This window comes from Molossus molossus, unplaced genomic scaffold (assembly GCF_014108415.1).
Source record: "Molossus molossus isolate mMolMol1 unplaced genomic scaffold, mMolMol1.p scaffold_m16_p_7, whole genome shotgun sequence".
Lineage (NCBI taxonomy): Eukaryota > Metazoa > Chordata > Mammalia > Chiroptera > Molossidae > Molossus > Molossus molossus.
The window spans coordinates 28,828,273-28,847,766 of NW_023425401.1; positions in this window are offsets into that span (position 1 = coordinate 28,828,273).

Here is a 19,494-nt window from a genome sequence, read left to right on the forward strand (position 1 = left end):
TGATCCACCCACCGTCTGGGGTTTGATTCCCAGTCAAGGGCACGTACTTGGGTTGTAGGTTCAATCCTCAGCCCCCGTACAGGATCATGCAGGAGGCAACCAATAGATGTATCTCTCTCACATCGATGTTTCTCTCTTTCCGCCTCCCTCCCTCCCTTCCTCTCTCCCTAAAAATCAATGGAAAAAATATCCTTGAGTAAAGATTAGCAAAAAAAGAAAAAGGAGCATGTTGGATGATTGTTCACCCCTCTCATAAGAACTTGCCCAAGCTTTCAAGGCTCTCTGCTTGAAAAACTATGTCAATATTATTTTTAAGGGGCGGGGAGAATGAGAGTTACTCATTTAACAAATATTTACTGAATTCTTGTTATGTGCTAAAGACTGCTCTTGCGTTAGCAAAACAGTGGTCAACCAGTCAAGCAAGTTCCCTATACAGGGCTTATATCCTAGTAATGGAAGATAGACAAAGCCGGGGAAGTACATTCCAGGCAGAGGAAACATTGGTGCAAAAGTCTGCAGTAAGGACATGGAACATGAGTTGGTCTATCTGAGAAACATAAAGAATTTCTACATGGTGAAAGCACAGTGAGGTGAGATGAAGTCGCACAGATAGGCACGATTTTGTGAGCCAGGGTAAGTATGGACTGTATTCTAAGAGCGGTGAGGCAAAAACATAAGGAGAGAAACCAGTGAAGAAGGTATTCATTACAGTGACCCAGATGAGAGATTCTGGTGGTTCTGACCAGGGTAGCAACAATGGAACTGGAGAGAAATGGAGGTGGAAAACATTCTGATTTTAGCAACTGGATGAATAAGGTTGCTGTTTGCTGAGGAAGCAAAACTAGGGGGAAGCAGGTTTCAGATGGGGCTAGATCACATTGGCCACATTATGTTGAGATACTGCATTTGTTTCCCTCTCCTGTGGTAACCCAGAGTCACAAATTGCCTTAAGACAACAGAGACTTCTCTCTCACCGTTCTGGATGCCAGAAGTTCAAAATCAAAGTGTGCGCAGGGTAATGAATTCTAATCAATCCATTCCAACCCTACATCCACTGAAAACAGAAAGGAGCTCTTCCATTCAGAGAGACAATAGCATCACGATTAAGAGCAGACATTTTTGTGGGTGGATAACCTGGATTTAATTCCTGATGCTGCCAGTTATTAGCTGTCAGATTTTGGACAGATTGTTTGACCTATGCATGCCTCCATTTCTCTATCGGTAAACTGGGGCTACAATACAATTCTGACACTAACTACTTGGAGTTAGGTGAAACTTCAGAGGTTAAGGGCTCAGGCTCCCACAAGAGTGTCCTTACTTCAAACAATAGCTATAAGCTCAGGGATTCCCAGGCCACTTGCACTTGTGACCAACTGGCTACGTATTTGGGGTTCCCCTTACCAGGTTTCATAAATTTCTAACACAACTTAGAGAATTCAAGAAAGAGCTGTACTATGACAGTTGCGTTATAGCAAATGAATACAACTCAGAACCAGTGAAAAGAGACATACAGGGCAGGGTCTGGGAGGGTCCCAAATGCAAAACTTCATGCCTTCTCCCTGTAGAGTCAGGACACATCACCCAACTCACCCAAGGTTCAGTGTCTAGAGTTTTCAGGAGGGTTTCCTTATGGAGGCATGATTGGCTGAATCACTGGCCATATGATTGAACTCAGTCTCCAGCCCTACCCCCCTCCCAGGAAGTAGAACTGATGTTGCATGGTTCAAGGACCCAACCCTCTGATCAATTTCCAGCACAGTCAGCCCCTATTCTAAAACTACCTAGGGCCCTTCCATGAGTCATTCCATTAGCTTGAACAAGCAAGCCCACCATAAATAACAAAGACATTCCTATAACAGGAAATTCCAAGGAATTAGAGGCTCTCTCCCAAGAACCAGGAACAAAAGCCAGAAAAGTCTTCATTATACACCTGGGCCTCATGACAAAACCAACCTCAAAGGGCTGTTTTTAAAGATTAAAAGAGCTCATAAATATAAAGTGCTTAAAACATTGCCTGGCACTCTAGAAATGTTAGCTATTATTGTTCACTAAAGATTAGATATTTCTACATTTATTCAATAATATTTTCCTCCCTAGATAATCCACGTTGACTTCTCCAAATGTAAGAGACCCCATAGGAAATTCTTGCAAAGACTGAATTAAATGTATTTTTCATCTATCTTTTCAAGATCTCTGACAAGTTTCTAATGTCACCATTGTGTATGAAGCCTAAAATACATTGAGTGACTGAGAGAATTATTAGCAATCAGTGCTCTTACTTCAATCTTTCGGCTACAATGCAACATGGACAATTTATATTTTCCACTTTTTACTTGTTTCAACAACTATGCATTTAGTGCCAGGAACTATTCTAGGTTCTGAGTCTACAGCAGCAAACCAAACAAAGTTATTGCCTTCATTGAGCTTATATGAGTGGGAAGTCCACATAAAATCACATTTTTAAATATATACATTTAATATATAATGAAAAATAAAGTAAATGAGGGACGAAGAGTGCTCTACACTTAATTGGGTTCTATATTGGGTGGTCAGAAAAGTCTTCTCCGAGGAGGTAATATTCCCGACCTGCTTTCTGCCCTGTGCACCTGAGGTTCTGGCCCTCTGGTCTCTGTACGCATAGTCTTTCCTCCTCACCTTATGTCTAGACTAAGCCAGTTCAACCTGTTTTTAGCTGCCCATTTTCCTCCACATGTCAAGGTCAGTTTGAAATTCAGTGATGTCCTACGTTTCGTCATTTTGAGTCAGCATCAAATTTAATAAAATTGTAATACCGATATTGATGTTTTAAGGATTGTAGTCAGAGAGTAGTTAAGAGGGTGATTTTGTGGAAAGGACACAGGAGCCAACTTCAGCAAGACAGCTTAGTAACCTTTCCCTTGAGAAAGCAGCCGTTATTTTTATTTCTTTTTTCTTTCTTCTGCAACTGCAGATTTCAGTTAATATTAAATTACTTATCAGAGAGAGTTTGGAATATGGTGTTCTTTATATTCCATTTGACTTATCATTTCTCTGTGGTAAAGTTTCTTTGCTATAAAAGCTCTTTTTATAGATAATTGAGCCTGAGAGTGAAATGTAGGCATTTGAAGGAAATATAGCTGATTCTCTTTCCAGGGGAAAATATCCTGGCCTCCTTCCTAGAACCAGCGAAGTATGAGGCAAATGACAGTCCTTGATTTCAATCAAAGATCCAAGACTACTCCGTGACAGCTGGGGACAGATCACCAAGCGAAAGCCAGCCTCACCTACTTCACAGCCTGTTCAAGGCACACGCTGCTCAGATAAGAAATGATAGGCTACTGAGGCCATTAACTAGGAGAAAATGCATTGATAACTTATCTTTTCTTCACAAAAATTCAACAGAAATATTCATCAAACCTAAACTGTGAAAGAAAAACATATATCAAACAAAGAAAGGAAGAAAGGGAGGGAGGGAGGGGGGAAAAAGGACAGAAAGAGAGAGGGAGGGGAACAAAGAAAAAGAAAGAAAATGAGTCATCAGAAAAGAGCACTAGAAACAGATGGACTCCTTAGTTAAAATCATGGGAGGGGTTACGTTTGGCTTTATTTCTAGATAGCAGGGTTGCGCATTACAGACTATTACAAACACAATCATATGAACAAAGCAGCAGATATATACAATCAAACTGTCTATTGAGGCATGGAGCCACAGCGCAGAAGCAATCACCGTGGAAAGCAGTGCAGTGACAATACAATTTTAAATCCATTTGATAGGCAAACTATACCAGTTGAAATGTCTCGGGATGAATGAGTTTAAAACTCGTTATCTGTAGAGCAGCCTACCCCACGACACCAGGTTATTTATTCAGATGGAGATTGGAGAAAACGGGTAAACATTGCCGCTCCAGCCTCAACATGTTTTGTAGATAAATCCTGTACAGTATTTATTCTCTGTGCCTTTGCACGAGGCCCTTTTCTAGTGTAGGAGGGAAGAGTGGGGAGTGAGGACAGCAGTGAAAGGGGGATCTTTAAAAGACACCCCGTAGCCCTGGACGATTTGGCTCAGCAGTTAGAGCATCGGCCCGCAGACCGAAGGGTCTCAGGTTTGATTCCTGGTCAAGGGCATGTACCGGGCTTGCAGGTTTGATCCCCAGCCCCCGTAGGAGTTGTGTGGGAGGCAACCAATCCATGTGTCTCTCTCACATTGATGTTTCTCTCTCTCTCTCCTTCTGTCCCTCTCTCCTCCCTCTCTTACCCTCTATCTAAAAATCAATGGAAAAATATCCTCGGGTGAGGAGGATCAACCAAAAAAATAAAAGACACCGTGCTTGGAAACTGTGAAATGGCAAGATGCGTTTGCTATGCAAGCTGTGACAACACTGGAAGGCATTCTGTCATTTAATGTCCCCACTTTAGAGTTTTAAATGGCTGGGAAGTGCTCTAACCTCTTCAAGCAGTCTGTCTATCAGACAGTGAGATTCATTATGTCCAAAGGCACCATTTACCCAGAACACACAGCCAGCCAGGTAACTTCACAAAATGCAGATCATAAAATACATATTTGTTTTATGGTTACATGTTCACATTTTCCCTTTTCTCCGCTGGGAAGCCTGGTTAGTTTCAGCTGAATGAAGTGAAGTGTCTAAAATGGAACTGAAGGACAAATGTTTCTGTGAAAGTACCATAAAAATAATCCTTGGAGAAACTGTGGTTTGAAAGAGCTGGAAACATCTATGGAGAGGATAAGAACTGGAATACAAAATCTAAACATTCAATGTAAAATTGCATCACAATTCTTCTGAGTGGTCTGGCAGATGTTTTTTCATTCACTGAAAGGTTCAGATGGAGTCTCACTGGACAAAGGACTCTGTCTTGATAAATGTCTTAACTCTTCGCTGGGCCAGTGTGGCTCAGTGGTTGAGCATCGACACATGCACCCAGAGGTTGCTAGTTCAATGCTCAGTCAGGGCACATGCCCAGGTTGTGGGCCAATCCCCAGTAGGAGGCATGCAAGAGGCGACCAATCAATGTTCTCTCCATTGATGTTTCTCTCTCTCCCCTTCTCCCTTCCTCTCTTTCTAAAATGAATTTAATTTTTTTTTTTTTAATGTCTTAACTCTTATGCTAAAGATTGAACTCTCTACCTTATCTGGCCATTTCTTTTGAAAAGGTGCCGATTTAGGTAGAAAAGAGAATACAGTGATCATAAGGATTTCTTTTGGTGAGTTCACTGATTTGGGGCAAAATTGCAAATTCTTGACATGACAGCATAGTTATTTGTTGAATGTGCCACATGCACCTAGTGTGAGGAGTGGCGTAGGGCTGGAATTTGGTGTGGGATTTGGAGCGTGGCACTTAACCTCTACTTGGGCTGTTGTTTTTGTTTCCATCTGTAAAATCAGAGATGTGGATGAGATCATCTGAGTCCCGTTCCAACGACCTATGATTTCAGTCTTCATTAATGACCTTGCAATGGTACAGAATTTATTTTTTTGGTTCAGAATTTTTTTAGAATAAGAGTTCTCAGCTAATATGAACTACTCTTTATCAAGCACATACATTATCACTTTTAATCCTCACAACCACCCAAGGTAATTATTATTATTTTAACATCTAAATTATTTTTTAAGTAAGGAAATAAGCATGTCTAAGATGATTAAATAAAATTCTCAAGGTTTCAGTTATGAAGGGGAAGAGCTCTGTGAATCCAGGTCTGTCTGATGGCAAAGACAGGTTCTTAAACAGTAGGTAACTGTTTAAGATCCTTAGGAAATGTGATCAATCCCAGGACCTCATTGCAACTGACGCTTAAACAAAGTCAAGTAACTTTCCCACCATCACAGAGCCAGAAGTATCAGAGTCAGAACCGGAACCCAGGCTCATCTTCCTCCAAATCGATGTGTTACCTTATGCCACACTATTTCCTGAAGCTGCAAAAAGAAGCACATAAATAAGCAGGAGGTTAATAAACATAAACTCAAATAACTAGAGAGCCTAACTGAAATCCAGGGTAGGTCAATTTTCCAAAAGAGCAAGAGAAAGAAAATTAGACTTGATGAGACAGAAGATTAAATTAAAAGGGCCCTAGTGCCATCTGCTTTCTCTTTCCACCAATTTGCAACCAAAATGGTATCTAAATTCCCATTATTCCCTGCTCCTGGGAATGGTCTAGATCTAAAATGATCTTGAGTCCCAGATCCTTGAAGAGACTTCCTAGTTGGCACTGACCTTACCGAAAACCATGAGCCACAGAGAGGCACCACCTCAATTTCCTTCAAGTCTCATCATTCTCAGACAAGATGAGCATCTTTTGTAATGTTGAACAGCTTGGTGTGAAAATTTAGTCAATTTGGAGCTGTCATTTAAAAAAAAAAAAAAAGCAGCAGCTCCTTTGCACAGAGGGAATATATACATATATTTTGTCCCATCAAAGATGACTTGAAAAGTCCTACTCTAATGGGCTTTGAGAAAAAATAGTCTTTAAGTTGAGATCGAGCAGGGAAAACTTCCAATAAAAGGGAATATTTTTCAAAAACTTGCGAGTGACTGCAAAGCCAGTTAACACAGAAAACCTTGTCACCTTAAGTATGCCATTTGTTATCACACATGCCGGAATACATCTATTCATCTTCTTTTAATTGCTTAGCTGCACTAGAAATACAAAGCAGCTCACTGATGCAGAGACTGTGAAAGAATATTTTGTCATGGGGACTTTGAAAACATTTCAAAGCAAGAGTTCTTCTCTGGTGAAATGAAACCTTCTAGCTGTGTGTTGGGCATTGTATTCAGCTGATAAGTGTCTAAAAAAAAGAAGCCCTCTCTCTTAGTGGCTTTTGCAGATGCCACCTTGTGCTTGCAGATGGCCGAGGAAAGTCCAACAATTTCCCAAGCAGAGTTTAGAAGAGCAGTAGGTTGTTGTTTCTTCCTCTTTTCTCATAAAACGACCAGTGAGACTATCCCTGAGTCAACAGGTAAATACCTGGGTAAAACTCTGAGTGTTGTTTATTGAGCACCTATGATATGTTTTTATGATCCAGGTGCTTTAACTGTGTTATTTCATTGTATTCTTACAGCAACTTTATAGGATCTATTTTTAGATGATCCCAATTCACTAATGACAAAACTGGCAGTTTAATTGTTAATGAGCAAAAAAGAAACAAAAAGAGTCAAAGTCAGCCCTTCAAACCCAGGGTCCTTCCACTACACCACTCTGATTGAGCTTGTTCTTTATCAAACACTGCCCTTGCATTTAAAATATGATGGAGAGCTTGACAGTGTTGTTGTTGTTGTTTTTTCAAATCTTTTCCATTCATCAATGTTCTACTAAGAATTGTGGGAAAGTTATAATCGAAGTCTTCCAAAAGGGATTGCTGACCCCCGGGGATTCAAGATTATTAGAAAGAGATAGATGAACACAGAAATTTTAAGATGCTCAATTTCCTAATCAGATCCTCAGCTTCCACATACATTATATTCTTTCCTAAAATTGAGAATATGTTGCAGGAGGAATCAGGGGGCCAGATTTCCCTGACACTCGAGGGAGTGGGGTGGCTCTTTCGGTATCCTCAGAATAGAAATTTTCTATGACTCAAATGGGAGAATTAATGGTCTTTATTTTTTGTGGAGTTACATTCCTCATATTCCAAAGTCCCATGTCCCTTAACCCAGTCCTGGAAGAGGGGTAGCTGTGGGTTTAGCAAAGCTAGAAGCAGGGCCAGTGTCCAGTTTCCATTCCATGGTGAAGCTGGGTCTGGAACAGCATTAGTCCATTAGTCCACTATGTGGAGCCTACCAGGCCATGTGTCACGTGGGTGAATGCAAGGGAATGATCCCCCTGCAACAGGAGTCCCAAGAGGGCCAAAGGCCAAGAGAGTGAACTTCTTTTGTTCAGGGGCTAAATGTTCAGAGTTCACTTCCTTGCAGTGGCCACGCCTGTTCTGGCCAATTTCCTGTTTCTAGGTGTGACTGACAGGTAGGCACCTTCCCATATCGCCCAGACCTTACTGGGTATGCATCTAAATCACCTTTGTCCAGTCCCTTCCCCCATCAATTAGTAAGGAACAGACTTGAAGAGTGTTAACTTCAGCTTTCTGGCAAATTGTATAAATGGCATGCCTATATTATCTACTCTCCCTTCTACTCTTTTCCTGTTAAATAACAACCAGATGATTACAAGGGCACCAACTATACCTGCAGTTATATCTGCTGGGGTTTCTTTTCCCATCCCACTCCCCTTCCAATTATTCTTTTTCCATTTCACAAAAGAAACTCACACTTCCCACTCAGATTTCAGCTCCTTAAGGTGTATTATCTCAGGAGATAATTTGAGATATTGCTGTCCAGGAAGCATTCTTTTACTTTTTTTTTTTCTTGGTAGGTGCCCCTAGTGGGAACCGAACCTGGGACTCTCTAGTCCGCAGGCCGACACTCCAACCGCTGAGCTAAACCGACCAGGGCCAAGAAGCATTCTTTCATTAAGACACCCTAAATTCCCCTTCCAATCAGACACACACAGAGAAACAATTCATCACATTAAGAAATGAGCTTTTAATAATTTTTAATGGTTTGCAGTAACAATATACCAAATATTTAATATGTTTAGTTTGGTTTTATAAATTAGTAATTAATAAAAATGTTATAACTCAATAGAGAAAAAAACATTTTAATTCACAGAGCCTTAAAAATTTAGGAAAAATAATTGAATTTATAAATATTTTTGTAGCAAAGAAATATGATAGGATGATCAATGTAAAACTCTCAAAAATATAGCTACTTCACTGGGATAAAATTCTGTGGGGGAAGTGAGAAAATAGAACAATGTAAAATGACTGACTTTTTTATGCTTTTTTTAAAAAACTTTATTTTTATTGTTATAGTGGAGTCTGTTCTAGTAATTTTAAATGGATAGTCGTGGATATCAAATCACTTTGGTATCAGCTTCCACTGGATATATTAAGAAATAACGAGTGTAACAGTTTTATTTTTAAAAGAACATGGTTTTAAGGCCAGTTCAGTTTCTCACAAAAATGCCATATTGATTTGTTATTCTTGACAGAAAATGAGAGCAGGAACTAGAACACGTGAAGATGAGTAAGAAAGACCAATATCCAGACTATAATGACTGCAAGTAGATTGGTATAATTTCCTCTCTTCTATCCCATTATATTCATTTCATAAAAAAATGTTTTCATATTATACTATTTCCTCTTCTTGTTAATATCTTTGTCATGTGGAAAGATATCAGCACTTTAATGATTTAGCTACTTAAACTTTCTTGATAATCTCTGTCCCTTGATCGACCTTTCCACTCCACCTCTTCTCCTCTAGCTCCAAGAACTGAGGATAGGAGTTGTCAGCAAATCAACTTACAGAGTGTTGGAAAGGTTACTCTGCCAGGAACTGCTATTATCTTTCTGACAAAAATTATAACAAGCACAGAAAAAGGTGCAACCAGAATTCATTAATAATGACCACTCAGAGAGACAGGATACCATGGTGCAGATTTCAGAAACACAGAAATGGTTGATATTCAAAGAAATGCCATAATTCATGTTCAGAATTGATTTTCTTAGCCTTTTTGCTGAGATTATCAATAAATAAAAATGGCTATTTAATTCAGCAATGGTTGGGGTAATATGATGCCAATCAGCGAAGAAATTAAAAAGCACTTCATCATTCACCACCATTACAAATATTGCCTGAGCTCAACACAAGGTAACGAATTACGCTTTGGAATTCAGTTCAATAAAGGTACATCTCACCCCCGGAGAATTTTTGTGATACCATGTTCTCACCTTTGTACTTTTCCCAAACTGTGGGCAGAAACACACACACACACGCATTGCAATGAGATGACATGATCTTTTCTTTTTAGATTTGCGTGATTATTATTTTTTATTTAATTAATTAATTTATTTTTGTTACAGATGTTTCTCCTTTTTCCCCCACTGATTCCCCCCTGTCCCCAGCTTTGTTGTCCATGTCCATTGTTCATGCACACATGCATATAAGTTCTGTGGTTTATCTCTCCCCCACCACCCTCTCTACTGGGGATTGTCAGTCTGTACCCCACTTCCACGTCTCTGGAACTGCCCCATTCCTCAGACTGTTATATTCATTATATTCCACACATAAGTGAGATCATACGATACTGGTCTTTCTCTGTTTGGCTTGTTTCGCTTAGGATGACACTTTCCAGGTCCCTCCATGTGAGATGCAATGATCTTTAATGGTAACACATTTTACTTCCTGGCACATGTCTATTCTTTTAGACTTTATGGAAAGATATTACTGGTTGAGAAAATGGTTTTAAATATACAAATTAGCTTTTATTATAAAATAAAATTCATATTCTATGACCACAACAATAATTTTTGTTAAATCTTTTTAAGTGCTATTTATCATACTGTACATATGTTCTACATATCATATCAATTAGGCATCAAGACAACTCTTTTATAAAGATACTTTGATAAGCTCCACTTTAAACACAAGGAACCCAGGACTTAAAGGGTCGATGAAATTGCCTAAAGCCATTTGGCAAATAAGGCACCGAGTCCCAGCTCAAACCCAGTCCCAACTCAAAACCTGTTCTGTCCAAACTGGTGCTACTGCACTTGCCACGTGGCCAGCAGAAAGTGCACTGTGCTGTGTGTGTAAGATATCCACCAGTTTTCAAAGACTTAGAATATAAAAAGTATGTTTGATATCTCAAGAGTAAATTTTTAAATTGATTACATGTTGAAATGACAATATTCTGTATATACTGGATTAACTAAAAATATTATTTTCACCTCTTAGAAAAATTGTCAACATGGCCAATAAAAATGTTTTAATTGTGTATGTGATTTGCAATATATTTCAGTTGGACAGTACTCAACTAAACCATTGGTTTCAGTGCCGTATATGTATATATGAATGTGTGTGTATGTATTTTTTAGTGTAGATGTATAAAAGTATAGCCCTGGCCGGTTTGGCTCAGCGGTTAGAGTGCCGGCCTTCAGTCTGGAGAGACCTGCTAAGGGCACATAGCTTGGTTGCAGTTTGTCCCCGGCCCTGGTTGGCCATGTGGGTGGCAGCCACTCGACATGTCCCTTTCACGTCGATGTTTCTCTCTCTCTTCCTCTCTCTCTCCCTCCCACTCTATCTGAACAAAAAATGGAAAAATGTCCTCGGGTGAGGATTAAAAAAAAAGTATAAAGTATATAAAAATATTAGTCTATATCAGTATGTTTGAGCTGCCATAACGATACCACAGAATATGTGGCTTAAATAACAGAAATTTATTTTTCACACTTCTGGAGGCTAGACATCCAAGATGAAGGTACCAACACAGTTTCTGGTGAGCTTTCTTCCTGACTGGTGAATGGGCTCCTTCTTACTGTGTCCTCACAGGGCAGAGAGACAGAGAGAGAGAGACAGAGAGACAGAGACAGAGAGAGAGAGAGAGAGAGACAGAGAGAGAGAGCGCGCTCTAGTGTGTCTTCTTTTTTATGCAAGGGTACCAGCCCTATTGGGTTAGGGCTTTATATCCCAAAGACCCCATCTTCAACATCGCATTGGGATTAGGACTTCAACCTATGAATTTTGGGGGATGGAGGGTCTGAACATTTAGTCCACAAAAAGAGGTTCTCTTTGGACAATTGAATTCCAGTTGATTTTTATTTTCTCCTTTATATTTTTCTGATGATTTTCTACCATGCACTCCTTTTTCTTTCTTTTTTTTTTTTTTTTTTTTTTTATCCTCACCCGAGGACATTTTTCCATTTTTTTTTTGTTCAGATAGACTGGGAGGGAGAGAGAGGAAGAGAGAGAGAAACATCGACGTGAAAGGGACACATCGAGTGGTCGCCACCCGCACAACCCAACCAGGGCTGGGGACAAACTGCAACTGATGAACATGCCCTTAGTGGGAACCGAACCCGGGTCTCTCTGGACCGCAGGCCGATGCTCTAGCCGCCAAGCCAAACCGGCCAGGGCTGCACTCCTTTTTCAATCAGCATGTATACTCACAATTTTATAATATTATTGTGACTGGAAGCAGTAGAATCATTCATGTTATAATTTTATAATAAAGATAAAAATGTTTGTCAATATTAAGCATTTATTTTTTATATGGTATTCTATTGCTTCAATGAACATGCTCATAATTTGCAACTTCTGAGTGGCAAGTTGTCCCTGATATGTAGGAGACTCTAGCAGGACTAGACCACTCAAAGTATTAGCTAGGTGCTCAGAAATTCTCCCTCCGTGTCCTGGGAGACCCTGGGCCCCGAACCCATGATTTCAGTGGCTCTGGAAACCTAAAGAAATAGGAAGAATAGTTCAAGGTGGCGCACACCGAGGATTCCAGGTAGGAAGCTCAATGCTAATGCACGGGCAGACATAAGAACTGACCTTGCTTATCCTTCATGTATTTGAAACATTTCTCTCTTTGTATATAAACAAGGGGTATTAAAAATACACAAAGGGATACACTTGTGTGTATAACATAATAAGATATTATTGTTTCTATGAAACTTTATGAAATTTTCAGGCTCATTTAACCAGTTGTCAAATGACCAGGAGACCAATGGGGAGCTACAGACCAAGGGATTTTAGGACAATGAGATGCTAAATGGGAGAGACAGATTAGTTACAAGCATTTGATTCTCAACAGATTTCACACCTCCCTCTCTTCTCCCATTCCAATAGCCGTATCTGCTAACTATTGAGTAATGAAGTTTAAATTCTCTTGGATCACTTTCATGGCTGCAGTAGCAATCTTTTAACATAGTGCTTGCTCATTCAGCTCCTATTATAATTTCCAGTGAAATAAAATATCACAAAGTCATTCAAATTCATAGGCAAAAGATATATCTGTAGTGACAACGTAAAGTATAGGATAAAATTCATTATCCTGATAAATTGATGAACACGGACAGTCGCTCTGAATAATTCGAGATAAAGAAACTTTTTCTCTCGGTGGTTGGATATTTTTGGCCTGACTTATCCACCTAATTGCCTCAGCTCTCCATTTCATTTTGCTCATGTCAACACAACGAAGTCTCCGTGCTTGATTTTGAAAGCTTCACTATTTCATGTCACGTTAGCAAGGGAGACGCACATAGCAAATTCTGGATGGGTTCTTGTGACAAATGACTTCTATGGTTTGCACGTGTCTCTTCAATGACAGCTGCTGGGAAGAAACATCACCTCCCAGCTGCACAACTTGATCCTTCTCTCCCTTGTGAATTAGGAGGAATTGAATGTTTGGCTTTAAAGTGGCACTTCGCATTGAATATCGCAATTGTGCCCGGACGAAAGGAAACAAAAAAAAACCCATCATTGGCACTGATGGGAGAAAAAATAGTCCTCTCATTACAGAAATAATAAGCAGGATGTTCCCCTGAAGCCTTTTCCCTTAATTCTCCTTATTGTATTTTATTAAATGATGCGATTTGAAATTAAGGCTCTGGCAACCTTAGTGCACACTCTGCATAAACAAGCAAAATAGAAACACAGTTCAAAGAGCAAGAATCCGCCCCTCCCAAAAGCCATCTGCTTTCTTTTTGTTATGAAACTTCAATTCATCAGCAAAACTCTAAAGAAAATATTTATAGCAAAAGTGTAAGCCTGCATTCTGAAGCTGCTTGGAGGCAGGGTGAACAGAACGTTGGAAAACTTGGTTAGATCTTGTCACTTACTAACCTTTCTAGAACTAGTCATTTAATCTGCCTCATTCACTCATCCAAGTTTTGTGGGGCGGGGGGGGGGGGCTAATCCACACCCAGTGATATGTTTATTGATTTCACAGAAAGAGAGAGAGAGAGATTGGTTGCCTCCTTCTTGTACTTGCCCCAACCAGGGATCAAACCCACACCCTAGGTTTATGCCCTGACCAGGAATCAAACCCACAACCTTTTGGTGTACAGGATGATGCTCCAACCAACTGAGCCACTGGGCCAGGGCTACTCATCATTCAATCTTTTATTCACTTGTGCATTCATTTCACAACATTTATTTAAGATTTCCAATGTGCCAGGAACTGTGGCAGGTGCCTCGTTTCTATACCATTAAATGAAGATAATGATTATGCAGCTATGCCTACCTCTCAAGGTTGCTGAGAGCACTGTGTAACCCATGAAACAAAAACATCTGTGTTTGTTTTCCAGCAATAAACCACCAGAAGAAAGGGCAACTGTCATTTAGTTTCCCATGTAAAAAAAAAATTAAATAGAACAGAGGAGATTTTATTTTATATGTCCACTAGCACAAACTTCCTGCTAATTTTCATTCTGATAAATCTGATAAAATACCTTCCTCTCCCTATTCTTACCAATGGCTCTTCTCAATGGAGGGAAACCAATGACCCAAGCACTATAAACTTTCTTAATCACGTCAAATAAACATATAAGTAAATATGCCTAAATAATAATACTGACATGTAATCTGAGTTTGCTAAGCAAAACACCACCTTGGACTTCCTTTTTCACTTCCCTCACGATTTATGCCACTCTGATCTGATGGTGGCTTATAACCATGGCGTACCGTGGAATAAGACAAGATCTTGGAGATTTTGCATGAAAAAGAAATAAAACTTCATTGTGTTCAATAACTAGATTTGGATGGGAATATGCTGTTTCCACAGCATATTCTAGCCTAGCCTAACAAATTCAAAAACTGCACCAGTGATTAGAGGCTATAACAAAGAAACCTAACATGTATAGCAATGGCTTAGCAATTAGACGGAGGGCAGCAAGGAACCTAATTTGGAGGCCCAGAAAATGGCAATCCATTGTATACTGTGGGAAAGTATTTGGTAAAATTATCTCCTGCAGTAATTTTGGAGGTGATCGTGTGCTTCTGAGCCCACTAATTTCAGGGAAGAATGTTGAAAATGAATGTTGGCTGTGTTTGACAAAGGATTATAAGGATAGCCCTGGACAATTTGGCTCAGCAGTTAGAGCATTGGCCTGCAGACCAGAGAGTCCTGGGTTTGGTTCCCACTAAGGGCACGTACCTCGGTTGAGGTTTGTCCCCGGCCACAGCTGGGGTCATGTGGGTGGCGACCACTTGATGTGTCTCTCTCACATCGATGTTTCTCTCTCTCTCTTCCTCCCTTCTCCCTCCTGCTCTATATGAAGATAAATGCAAAAAAAGTGTCCTTGGGTAAGGATAAAAAAAAAAGATTATAAGGATAAAGTAAGCTCAGGAAAACCGTGGCTGGTCCACAACAGAAATGAAAGGGATGGGAATAGCTCAGAAACTTGGAGATTCTCAAATTGAAGTGACTGCTTGCAGAGCCCAAACACTAAAACTTTGGGTCTCAACAGACTGTGCAACAAAATCACAGTGAAACTTCCCCATTGGATGAAATGACTCAGGATGAAGATCAGATTAAGGTTCCCACCTTCATTTAGACACCTATAAGGTAGTCCCCGGGAAGGTGGCAGAGAAGTGCATGGAAGTAAGATGCAATGAACCAAAGCAGGTTTTAGATTTCACTCTAGAAAATAACTTCAGATGTGATTGCTAGTACATGGATTGGAAGCAAGTACATGAAAAGCCTACTATATTTGTGAGGGAACTGCATTACTAAGGAAATCATGAGTCCACACTAAAAAAAAAAAATGAGATTTGTAACTCTTGGGTCTCCAGGGTTCCATGACAAAGAAGGTCACTGAGAAAACTGTGCAGCTCCCAAAGAAGCCATGTTCCCCAATACCCGCTTCAGATGCAGCTGAAGAGATAGTGGAAGAGAAAGAACATCTCAGAGGGCACAGCTTACAGCCCAGGACTACAATGGATGAAAGGACTTTAAGGCTCTCTGAGGCCTGTTGCAGGAACACTCGCCAGCCCAGGAGAGCGGAGCCTTCACTTTGTCTTTCCAGTGGGATTTCATCATTGCTGTGTACCCCCAACCTCCCCCTTTTCAAGTGGAATGTATACCAAGGTTATTCTTTCCACCTATATGTGTCCAGTAGAGGAAAGAAGTTCATATAATTTTCCTTTCAGTTCACAGGTCACCTAAACAAGAATCAGGTCTATGTATTCAGTAGAGATTCATGTACTGAAAGGATTGAACTTTGGGATATCTCCCCTGAGGCTGGGTTGAGATGTCCCATGTGTGTGAAGAAGGGAGTAATTGGAATTTGATGACGAGAAAGCAGACAGTGGAGAGAGACTGTACGTGCCTACCTAATTTCATGTGTTTTTCTACATTTCCAAGCCCCCAAGCACCTGTCCAAATGAAATTGTGTAACCAGATCATGCCAGTGGAAGGTGAGCAAAAGGGGTATGTAACTTCCTGCCTAAATCTTCTGTTATTTCCCTTGCCCTGATCTGGCGTAGCCACAAGATGGCTCCCAATGCTCCTCTCTCTGGACATAGGAAGCAGATTTCCAAACAATTGCAATGGGATATCCCAGCCTCATCCCAGGTCATGATTTCAACACAACTGGGTATATTTCATACCATGGTGCAGCAAACTTACATAAGTGTATTTACTGGGAATACAACGGAGCCTCCAAGGAAAGAATTCATCCTTAGGAAGGAAAGAGTTGGGCATGACAAAATTCACCCAACAGCAAAGGCTTAATCATTGGAGAGAAGTATTCTCCCAGAACATGGCATCTTCATTCATTTATTTTTCTGGCCCAGTTTCTAAGCCCTAGGAAGACAGAGGGCTATGAATAATACCAAAATTTTATTCAAGTTAAACTTCTTCAAGACATTAAGTGTATTGACATAGCTTTGATAACCATGTAACAGAGACTGACATAAAACGAGGAGCAAGACATTTCTATAACTTTGCCACCCTCCCCACAATAAAGTTTTGGCACCTTGAAGCACCTGTTAAAGCCAGAGAACCAGCTAGTAAAAGGTAGGAGCAATGGCTGCCATGAACGCAGTATCAACATCCCAGATGGAACAGCAGTATCCAACAGAAAGGGTGGTAGGATCTAATGGATGTTATTTAGCTGATCACCATACTTTTCATGAGCACTTACGAAACACTGCCAGGGGACTCCAAGAAACTGAGCTGGAGAGAGAGAACTTGACCAAGAACTTAATTCTTGAGTAAACGAATGGAGAATAGAGCTAGGGATGTCTCATATATCAGTTAGCTTTTATTATATAAAAACACCCCAACACTTATTGGTATAATACAAGAATCATTTATTATTTTTCCCAAGTCTGGCTGGATTAGGCAGCTCCGGTGACCTGGGCTGGTCTTGGTTTGCTCACTGATGTGTCTACGGTCAGCTAACAGGTCAGCTGGAGACTTGCTGAACTAGGTGGCCTTAGCTGAAATGACTCAGCTTTCCTCCACGTGTTTCTCACATCCTTCCAGTTAGCTAACCTGGGCTCTGCCTTCCCCGACTGCAGTGTTTCTCCCAAATCTATCGTACAACCCAGAAAGTTCAAAGTGCAGTACTTATTCCCACATCAAAACCCATTTTAACTGACATAGCTATACCTTATGTTTTTAATTTGAATGAGAGGGACAGAGAAAGAGAAGGAATCGCTTTCTGACAACCTAATCTTGAACCCCTTTAAGGTGTTGGAGCTTGAGGGTAGGGTGGTGGGTCAGGAACATCAGGCGCCATCACACTCTTGGGAGCAAGCGCACCTTGAAGTGACTTGTTACTGAAGAGGCCTGTACACAGAGCATGAAAATAGAAAGAAAAGCCTCAGATTTTTAGTCATTTTTATGATTCATCCCTGTTTTTATGGGTTTCCCAGCCTAGTTCACCTCATTAGCCATTCTAGGGATTTTAATTCTTGAGTTAATCCTGTGTTCATTCATCAGAATGAATATTAATATCTTTCTAATGTAATTTTTAATTAAATATAGCATCACCATTATGACACCCCAAAGATCTAAACAGAGTTTGAAAGAGAAGACAGACACTATCACAATACAAATCAGAAAATTCTGCTCACGTGCGTTTCGAAAGGCTGATCACCTATGAAGCAATGAGAATAAATTGTGAGATAATGTAGGAGAGATCTAATTAAGATAATGAGCTACGATTATGGGCATGATTTTCCAGGGTTAAAGATCTTAACAAAAGGCAATATATGGATATATTTTAAATATCCTCTTTGGTCTATTTATATTAGCTATTCCTCTTAAAAAGGAAAACATTCATCAAAAGTAATGAGCCTGAGTCTGCTGCAAGTGAAGAGTTTTAACTCTCTCGCTCTTACTTATGCATTTAATATTTTGACAGACTCTTTAAAATTTATTTTCTATACTTGACTGAAACAGCTTTTTTTTTTCTTTTAATCATGGCATCCAAGGGGGAAAGAGACATTAGAGTGTGTTCTCTGCACCTTGAGAGCTGTATTATGAAGATACTTTGATTTGCCTACTACAAATTTAGATGAATATTTCTTTTTTTTTAATTTTATTTATTTTTTATTAGTTTTTTTTGTTACAGCTGTTTCTCCTTTTTCCCCCATTGACACCCTCCTCTTCATCCCCCCCGCCCCGTTCCCAGCTTTGTTGTCCATGTCGGTTATGCGTACATGCATATAAGTTCAGTGGTTTATCTCTTCCCTCCCTCCCCCACCCCCTCTTCTGGGGATTATCAGTCTGTACCCTACTTCCACGTCTCTGGGTCTACCCTGTTCCTCAGACTGTTATGTTCATTATATTCCATAAATAAGTGAGATCATGTGATATTTGTCTTTCTCTGCTTGGCTTGTTTTGCTTAGGATAATACTTTCCAGGTCCCTCCATGTCATCTCAAAGGATAAGAGATCTTCCTTACAGCTGCATAGTACTCCATTGTGTATATGTACCACAGCTTTTTTATCCACCCGTCTACTGATGAACACTTGGGCTGTTTCCAGATCTTAGCTATTGTAAATAGTGCTGCTATGAACATGAGGGTATATATATATTAGATACATATTTCTTGAAGGAACTAACTAATTGGCCTACCTTTAACAGCCACAGTAGACAAGACAACCAGGGGAAAGGTGTCACTGAGCTTTGTAGGTATGCCTGGCTGCCATCTTTGCCCCTCTTCAAGACAAACAACCACTCAATCTTTGGTCAACAATGGCCAATCCGCAGAAATCAATACATTCTGAAAAGCACAGAAGTGCTGCAGGAGAGCCCTGCCTGAATGAGTCTGATGTCTGCACTACTTGGTAAAAAATTCAGCATCACACTTTGAAAGTTCAGGCACTTCGACTGCACCCACTAACCCTGACAGTGGAAGGAACTATAACCCAAGGGGTGCTAAGAGTTCTGCCCATGTCCTGTACCCTCTGAACAGTGGCTCTCAAAGGGAAAGCTCCAACTCTAATCAATGATGCTTACGCCACAGCAGATCCCTAGCCCGGAGTCAGCCTCTCATTTATGCCATTCACAGTTGCTGTCATTTGCATCGAGTAGCATTGTACCATTGGTCTGTTTTAGACCATTAAGTTCAGCTCATTACCAGCAAGGAAATTGAAACTCTGGCGCTGTGCTTGACCACAGTGCAATAGATTTCTGGGCTCCATTACCTCCCCAGC